This window comes from Siphateles boraxobius, unplaced genomic scaffold (assembly GCF_051911475.1).
Source record: "Siphateles boraxobius isolate OS27281-9 unplaced genomic scaffold, OSU_SipBor_1 9, whole genome shotgun sequence".
NCBI classification, from domain to species: domain Eukaryota; kingdom Metazoa; phylum Chordata; class Actinopteri; order Cypriniformes; family Leuciscidae; genus Siphateles; species Siphateles boraxobius.
Window position 1 is genome coordinate 15,625,896 of NW_027509219.1, and position 9,973 is coordinate 15,635,868.

The following is a 9,973-nucleotide window of genomic DNA, read 5'->3' on the forward strand; positions in this document are numbered from 1 at the left end:
TAATCTCTGCCATTCTCCATCTGTGATTCTTGAAGAGTCTTTGACCACTCAAACTTTCATCTTCACCGTCCATTAAGACAATATAGACACACGACCTCTTCCTGGCAGATTCGTAACATCTTTAGTTGATTGGAACTTCTTAATTATTGCCCTGATGGTCAAAATGGGGATTTTCAAATCTTTAGCTATTTTCTTACAGACACTTTCTATTTTGTGGTGCTCAACAATCTTTTGATGCACATCAAGACTATATTCTTTGGTTTTACTCATTGTGATGGATGATTAAGGGAATTTGGCCTTTGTGTTTCCTCATATTTAAACTGCTGTGAAACAAGAAGTCATAGTTAGACAATTTCATGTTCCTAGTCACCCTGGTGTGCTAAATAAAGTAGACATTAATGTCAACTCCACAGTGTTCTGTGGAGTTGGTCTGGCTCTTGGGCTGCTGGGTTTGGTCCCTGGAGCAGTTTTTATTGCCAAAGGGGGGGGGAAATTATATAATTATACTGATAAAAAAACACGGACACTATTTTTAGTTCTGTTGTTGTGTACAGATGATGTATACATTTGCAAAATTGCAACATATATAAAAAAAAATAAGAAAATAAAAAAAAACTTCGAAAAAATATCTTCCAAATGCATAATCTAGATATTTCGATCAGGTAAAAAAAAGTTTTTTTTTTTTTTTAAGTAACATTTGTTCATTTATTGTGCTTTGACTAATGTTGTTAAAGTATATTGATTAATGCTGTTTTATCAGGATTTTATTATTCCTTTTCTTTTGGTATGGACACACACTACCACATGACAGACTATTCTTCACAGTATGCAAAAAATCAGTCTGGTTTAAAAAATTTTACTAATTAAAATGTATTAAAGTAAATTATACTGTAACTGTAAGCAGGTTAGGACAAGTGGTTATCAGAGATCTCTAATAAAGCAAAACTATCCAAATCCACAGGCTATATAACAAGCAGAAGTCAAAGTATGAACGGGAAGCTTTGCTCCAATCCAGCAACCATCAATAAGATAAATGGAAACGCTAATAAATAGCTTTCTCCAGGCATATAACTATTTAAGTAACTAACAGCCCTAAATCCAGTTCCACTGTGGTAAACAGACCCAAGACTGACTCAATGTCATAATGAGTGAGACAGTCAACATTCTGGTGATGGTGACCTCTGGTGGTTGAGTGGTTAACTTGAGCCAAGATCATATCAATACCAGAATATCAAGTTCATGACTGACCACAGCACCATAGGTGGAAACCAACTCACTTCTGTGAACAAACATGCTTGTATCATTTTGCGGAATAGCATTTTTCATTGCCTATTTGCCATATACTGAAGGTCAAAGTAAGTAAAAGCTTTAGGAGAAATTCTAAAACTCAACTTTGAATTAATAATGTGATTAAAATGTGATTAATTAATAATCATTTTGCTGATATAGTACAAATCGAATCAATATATGATAATATGACTAAAGAGTCCAAAAATACTCCACGATATTGTATTGTAATAGATTCCATTGTAATACTGCTAAAGTTGAGTTTGAGTTGTTGTTTTATTATGTTTATTTTAGAAATAAATGCAGAATTGTATTTTCACTTGCAGTGCAGAAATCTTTATATGAATATATATATAACTGTTATTATTATTTCGGTCAAATTTAAGAATTTGAGTTAAACTACTAGAACTAAAAATCTTTTCCTGGTGATATGTAACGAATCTTTTAAATTCTGAAATCTTTAGGTTATCCTGAATATGGCTTGATTGAATCATGCAGTGGATCAGCTGGTAGTAATGAAATTCTCTTCACTTATGATACTGAAGTGGCTGCATATATGGATTTAGAAGATTAAAAACTAGTTCTCACAATACCTGATATTGTATACGGTATTGCTGGCTTCGATACTTTAAACGTACAAGATGTTAACCCCGTTGATGTTGGATTTACACCTTTGTGCAAAGATGCTTATTTCAGGACGCTCTCTCTTAATATATCTGAAACTCCTACTGGTAAGATGTCTTTTTTTTTTACTCCGCACAGTTACTGTCTAAAGAGAATTAGGATTAAATATGGTTATTAAACAAAACAGTGATACAATCTAAATATCTTTCAGAATCCCCCTTTACCTCAATTTACTCCAGGAACGATGTAGAATTGAATGTCAATAATACCATGATTTGTCTGGTTTCTGGATTCTTCCCTCCACCTGTCAAAGTCTCGTGGACCAAGAACAATGTGAACGTGACAGGTGGATCAACCATCAGCAGATATTATCCCAACAAAGATGGGACACTTAATGTATTTTCTCGACTGAGCTTTATTCCAGAGGAAGGAGACATTTACAGCTGTTCTGTGGAGCACAAAGCCCTTCAACAACCTCAAACCAGAACATGGGGTAGATATTTATTATTCACATCTAATTCCTTTTAGAATCACATGAAGAATGTGACAAACTTTTGTGTCTGTGCAGATGTAGAGATAAAGGAGCCCAGCATCGGTCCATCCGTGTTCTGTGGAGTTGGTCTGGCTCTTGGGCTGCTGGGTTTGGTCACTGGAGCAGTTTTTATTGCCAAAGAGAAAAAATGGATCTGATACAGCAACACTGACACTGTTGTTAGTTATTTTGTCATGTACAGATGACATGTAAATTTGCAATGCAAAATCTGCTGTGGCTCAAATTCAAACTATATCCCCCCTGTTTCTAGAAATAATCTACATCTGCATCATACATGAGAAATAATTTTAATAAATGTCTGACATCCTTCTGTTGTTTGAAAAAAAAGGATAAATAAACTAGTGAAAATATGAAAAGGATATTTTAGAAGAATTTATTTTCTGAAATTCCACAAGGCCAAAAATCGCATCCATAATAAGCATCCATAAATTTACTCATCAAAGCCCTCTGCTCGTCTCATATATTTTGCTCAATTTAAAACAATGAACATATATTTTCGTACAGTTGTCCTTTCATGATCATGTTGATGAGATATCGATGTCAGATTAGTTGCAAAATTGTTTGTTGCGGTTGATGCTATGCTATGAATCAAATTCATACAGTAGCATAGCATGTTGCATAGCTGTTATTGCTGAGTCAAATATGGTTTTAATAAAATCTTGAAAATGGATTGATTTTTAAAATACATTTTTATTAAAAAATAAAAACATTGGAAAATATTATAAAATGGTTTATATTTATAAATAAACCTAATTTCTCAATGTGTTGAAGATACATATTACATGCAGGATGTTTAGTGCCCTCACAAAATTCTGGTTCTTGGCGCCCTACACTGATCAACTTAATGATAGATTTTTGTTTCTATAAACAAATCAGTATTGGTCATTAACAGGCTCTGGTGGGAAAAAAATGATAATAGTCTAATTTCTGTTTATGTTTAAAACCATCTAGTATTGATCTTGCTACTAAGTTCAGCATTTCCATCAGAATAGTTTAACATAGGCATTTAACATTTAATAATGGAAAGAAAGTTATTGTAGTTTTTGACGGTAGATTTAATCTGTCAGCTCTTCTATATCACAGGCCAAAAATCATTGTTAAATAACTTACATTCTAGTGATTGTACAATATTTTTCACATAACTATATATTTAATGTATTTACTGACTTTACATAATATTTAGCCTATAAGATAAGATAGGCCTGTGGTCTAAAATGATATGGACAAAAAGTTGTTTGCTACAAAATTAGGCTTAAAATCTTCAAGTTTGTGGCCAGCATAATATGACTCTTCTCATAAAGTGTGTGTTGTGTTCATTTAACCCTTTGATGCACAACATGGGTCTAAATAGACCCGACTGAGTTTTAATTTTCTATATCTTTGCAAGAAATTAATTTCATCATTCAGTATTCCAGGTATTCCTCAAGTAATTCCGCTATTTCTACCGAGGTGGGTAATACATCACACACATTGAGGGCGGTGTGTGTGTTTATGTCGAATTGCCATAAAGGAGAAAGCATTGCTTAGAAAATTCTAAGCATTCCTAAGAAAAACGCCTGGGACTATTTGTAAATAAAGTTAAAATTGTCATTGTTCTTTACACATTTTATTTTACAATTACACATGTATGTCAAGCAAAGGCTTTGACATATATATTTTTTGTTCAAAAACAGTTCACTATTCTTGTGTGATGTGTGATTTTCAGAAATAAATGGCAAAAATCGAATTTCCGTTTTTGAAATTCTCTAGTTTATCGTACATTTTCACTCATACTTCCTTTATAAACATATTACATGCGTGCTTATGTTAGCTTAGGGACTTCTGAATCCATAGATACCAAACACATAGTGTTCCATCTCCATTACATAGTTTATAAGCCCAAATGTAAAAATAGAGAAAACGGACCAAAAAGAGCTAAGTCCACAGAGGGTTAAACCATCCAAATGATTTCTAAACGGTTTTATTAAAGGGATAGTTCACTCAAAAATGAAAATTCTGTCAGTATTTACTCACCCTCATGTTGTTCTAACCCCGTAAGACCTTCGTTCATCTTCGGAACACGAATTAAGATATTTTTGATGAAATCTGAGAGCTGGATCACTCCTCCATAGGCTTCTTGAGGGATTGAACTTGCAGGCCCCGAAAAGTTATTACAGACATTGTTAAAATAGTCCAAGTGACTACAGTGGCTCAATCTTAAGTTTATCAAACGTCGAGAATACTTTTTGTGCGCAAAAAAACAAAAATAACGACTTTAACTATTAATTTCCTTCTCTGTGGGCCTCGAGTTACTTCACTAGTGTAAAAGCGTAGAGCTTCTGTTGTTGTACGTCACACGCATCACCCACATGACCAGCGTCGGCCATTAGTGAGCCTACGGGTGACTTAGCTCTACGCTATTACACTACGTTAACTGACTAGAGGCCAACAGAGAAGGAAATGAATAGTTGAAATAAAGTCGTTATTTTTGTTTGTTTTTGCGCACAAATGTATTCTCGTCGCTTGATAAACTTAAGGTCGAGCCACTGTAGTCACTTGGACTATTTTAACAATGTCTTTAATAACTTTTCGAGGCCGGCAAGTTTCAATCCTTTTGAAGCCTATGGACTAGTATGGAGGAGTGATCCAGTGCTCAGATTTCATCAAAAATATCTTGATTTGTGTTCTGAAGATGAACGAAGGTCTTACAGGGCTGGAACAACGTGAGGGTGAGTAAATACTGACAGAATTTTCATTTTTGGGTGAACTATCCCTTTAAGTTGAAATAGTTGCCGAATGCCCCTTTAAAGCTTATTTACCTGTAATAGGCCTAAAAGTTCTACTAAGAACCGTATAGTCTTGAATAAGCCATTATGCCGAAATGGTTCGATGTGTTCAGAGTTTAGGGTCCTTTTTTCCCCGCCTTTTTGATTTTAAAATCTGTAACTGTCAAAGCCACCTGAAATAACATAGGAAATGAATACGGTCATTTAAGACCTGTGTATGTAAAATTGATGTAGAAATACAAAAACTGTGTTTGTTTATAAAGTAAGAAAGGAAACATAAACATAATGATTTGTGGAAATCAAAAACAAAGATATTTAATGAATACCTGGAATAACAAATGATAAAATACATATATTTTAAAGATTCGGCAAAGAAACACTCAGCCATGATTGAAATAACATAGGAAATGAATACGGTCATTTTAGACCCGTGTACGTAAAATGGATGTAGAAACACAAAAACTGTGTTTGTTTATAAAGTAAGAAAGGAAACATAAACATAATGATTTGTGGAAATCAAAAACAAGATATTTAATCAATACCTGGAATAACAAATGTTAAAATACATATATTTTAAAGATTCAGTAAAGAAACATTCAGCCATGACTGAAATAATATAGGAAATGAATACAGGTCTTTTTAGACCCATGTTGCGCATTAGAAGGGGTATCCATAGCTTGCGCATCAAAGGGTTAATAAACACACTGAAAATAAAATGTTTAAACTGGTATAGACTTCATTGTTCAACCTCTATATAGTCATCTGTATATTTTATACTGCTTTTATCTACAGAACAATACTAGACATAACAACTGATCACCACAGTGTGAAGAAGGTTTGGCAATTTAGTATCAGAAGTTAGTCCTGCTGGCTTAGTTGTGTATTCCTCCAAATAATATTTCCAAATAGACTTATTGTATTTATATTTCCAAATAGATTTATTGACTTTATATAATATTTATCGTGAATTCACAGAAAAAAGTGTCCCAATCAACCTGCATTATATAAGATATGATCCAACTGTACCATTGCCTTTTGTGCTTCTTTATAATTATTTAGTTTTTACTTCCTCCTTTTTGTTTTGTTTTTTTGTGGAAAGAATACATACTTCTTTATGCATTACAGAGATCAGGAATTTATTATGCCAAACTTCCTCATGCTTCTTAGTATGAACTCGCCCATTCGTGTATATCTGTCTTCATATCAACTCACTGTCATATATCTAATTTCTATTAATTGTAATGTTTGTAAATTCAAATTAAACCAAAAACCATAACCATTGTCGTCATCTTGCTGGTAAAACATTGTTGCAAATATTACAAATAAATAATATGTATTTAGAATTGAACTATATGAAAATCAATAGGAGTTGCATTTACTCTATTATTTCTTCAGCTGTCATTGGTGGTGCACCTTAAAAAAGATTTAGAATAGAGCCACTGTACTTTTTATCCATGATATAAATATTCAATTGAGATCATCCATAAAGTATTTGTCAATGTATCTTCACTGAGATATCATACACTCAATGTTGTGGAAGATGAATCAACATAAAACATGCATTTGAATTAAACTTTGCAAAAAAAAGTGCAATTATAGAGCAAACCACAGATGAGAATTTCTCTCTCTTTGATCATTCAATAAAACAGTTGTGTACACCGGCATTGCAGTTGAACTGGTTGTGTTTGGTGCCTCTGAAGATCTTATGGAAGGTTTCGATGTCTTTAATAAGCTGATTTTTGTGATTTATCCAGTACACACCAGTGGGTCTTCAGATCTTTCCAGCAGTGGATCCGTCATGTACCGCTGTTCCTCCACTGTAGCAGTTGCAGTGGCAGCACCTGACCGGTTCATGTGTGGCGGTTGCGCTGTAAACCAATCAGGTGATTCATTCACAGAATCAAGCAGTTGCTGTTTCGGACGTCATGTGTCACGTGATATTTCCGTACCAAAGCAACCTTCGGAGCAGTGGTTCAAATGGAATTGTAGTTAAAGTGATAGTTCACCCAAAAATGAAAATTCGGTCAGTATTAACTCACCCTCATGTTGTTCCAACCCCGTTAGACCTTCGTTCATCTTCAGAACACGAATTAAGATATTTTTGATGAAATCTGAGAGCTGGATCACTCCTCCATACTAGTCCATAGGCTTCTTCATGGATTGAAACTTGCCGGCCTCGAAAAGTTATTAAAGACATTGTTAAAATAGTCCAAGTGACTACAGTGGCTCAATCTCTAGTTTATCAAACGATGAGAATACTTTTTGTGCGCAAAAAATAACAAAAATAAGGACTTTATTTCAACTATTCATTTCCTTCTCTGTGGGCCTCGAAGTCAGTCCACTGGTGTAAAAGCGTACGCTTCTGTTGTTGTACGTCACAGGCATCACACACATGACCAGCGTCGGCCAAAAGTGAGCCTACGTGTGACGTAGCTCTACGCTATCATACTAGTTTAACTGAGTAGAGGCCCAAAGAGAAGGAAATGAATAGTTGAAATAAAGTTGTTATTTTTGTTTGTTTTTGCGCACAAAAAGTATTCTCGTCGCTTGATAAACTTAAGATTGAGTCACTGTACTCACTTGGACTATTTTAACGATGTCTTTAATAACTTTTCGGGGCTGGCAAGTTTCAATCCCTGAAGAAGCCTATATGGACTAGTATGGAGGAGTGATCCAGCTCTCAGATTTCATCAAAAATATCTTAATTCGTGTTCCGAAGATGAACGAAGGTCTTACGGGGTTGGAACAACATGAGGGAGAGTAAATACTGACAAAATGTTCATTTTTGGGTGAACTATCCCTTTAATGGCTTGAAGCATGTATCAAAGCTTCAGTGTCAGTCTGCCATCACTAGTTACGGGGGGCTTTAGTTCCAAAAGGTTGAGATTCGGCACATTTGCTTCAACTGTTTCAGTGTTCAACAAATCCTCACTCTGCCCATCACTACCACTAGACAGGACTAAACACAGGGCTTAAATACACAGAAGACAGAGGGAGAAACTAACTAGATATATAATATAATATCTTCTTAAGACTATTTTTGAAATGTTTTATACATACGCCCCCCAGTCTTTAATTTTCTCAAAATCATCATGTATATATTGTTCATAAAATGTTCAGGTTTTTTTTTTCTACTACGTTTTAATTGGACAATTGTCTAATGTTTAGTTTAGCACAATTTTACTTGTTTTTCATAAAAAGTAAAATTCCCATGTTTGCAAAATGATAAAATGGAATGTTCCCTTATAGTGTTTGAATAAACCAAAAAGTGTTTATGTAAATATTGCCCCAGTTTTTTTTTAAATGTTTTAAATAATACAAAAAACTGGGGCCATTTTCACAAACAATTCTTAAGGCTAAAAGTTGCTCCTAATGCGAAACCTTAGGGCCAACTCTCAAAAATTAAGGGCATGTCACTCCTAATTTTAGGACTGGTAAGCTTTTTATCTTAGAGTCATTCACAATGCATTTAACGATAAAAGAAGCTCCTAAACCCGGGAAAGCATTCGAAATCACCCAGCCAACATTTGTGGTGCCCATGTGGGTTTGAAAGGGCCTGAAAAATGTGTTCCATAGGATTGTCAAGACTCATGCACAAGACTCTGTCCCAGCTTGCAGGTTAGAAATCTCTAAAAGATATACACAAACAATCCAAATATGCCAGCTGTTGTCAATCCGCGTCAGATTAAAATAAATATATTGGAATATCACAATGACATCAACCTTTTAAAAAGGTATTACCTGTATCATACAACATTTTTCTTAGTTTAAAATGTAGTTAGTCCAGTTTGCCTTTCTTTGTTATCTTTAGTGGTTCTACAGTTTATCGTTATGTGTACCGTATATCTTTCTTACTGTCTGTCGGCTACGTTTCTCTACCAAACCCTGTGTGCGATTTTTATTTATGTTTTATTTTTATTGCAAAACATAAATACATACATGATCAGGGAATAAACATGGTTGTATCTCTAATAAGAGCAAAAAAAGCATAAACACATTTACGTACACAGACAAAAAGCACAATATTAAGGTTAAATAAATAAATTGTCATTAGGTATTAAAAATGTTGTGCTTGTTTGGTGTTTATAAGTCTGAAATAGAGTTAAATTCAATAAGGAAAAGTTAAAGACACAGGAGAATTAAAACAATTTTGCTTGTGAAAAAAGAATTTTGCATACCAAATAAAAAAATAAAAAATGTAAGAGACAAAAATGTTGGGTTTTCATAATAAAAAAAATAACATCTTTGAGGATGAAAATGTGGATCACATTTGTAGAAATAACAATATAAGAACATTTTATAAACATTAGGTGATTTTAATTAGTTGGACTAAACCTGCTATAGGATAGCTTTTATGAAGGCATTTTAATTCCTATGATGGACATGGGAAGCCATGGAGATTAAAAAATTGTTCATAAATTAGAATATTGCCAAAATAAAAGAAAAGTGACTTATTGCTAACAGCTATATCAGAGTTGTTCCTGTGGAGATTGTGGCAGATGTTGACGAAACACAATTTCCAAGAGAAAAGGCATTGGTGATGAAAATTAGATAAGGAAACTTGTCAGGCAAGAAATTGCACTTCAATAGAGAAAACAGGCCACCAAGTTTGTTAAAGATATTATTTGTAATAAACCCCTGTGTGCGATTTAAAAGAATGTGCTCATAAAAAGTGACATTATCCAGCAACGAGGTCAACTACTCATACATTTATAGTTTCTCAGATTTTTGTGAATAGGTTTTA

The 9,973-nt window shown here is 33.9% G+C and overlaps 1 pseudogene across 1 annotated transcript; it reads left to right on the top strand.

The window, feature by feature from the left end:
- The first annotated feature begins 1,291 nt into the window (after positions 1 to 1,291).
- On the top strand, positions 1,292 to 2,614 carry LOC143732837 (H-2 class II histocompatibility antigen, A-U alpha chain-like; annotated as a pseudogene). The gene is made up of 4 exons (XR_013201187.1): positions 1,292 to 1,355; positions 1,752 to 2,018; positions 2,123 to 2,404; positions 2,480 to 2,614. The product of XR_013201187.1 is annotated as an H-2 class II histocompatibility antigen, A-U alpha chain-like (transcript).
- The last annotated feature ends 7,359 nt before the right edge of the window (positions 2,615 to 9,973 follow it).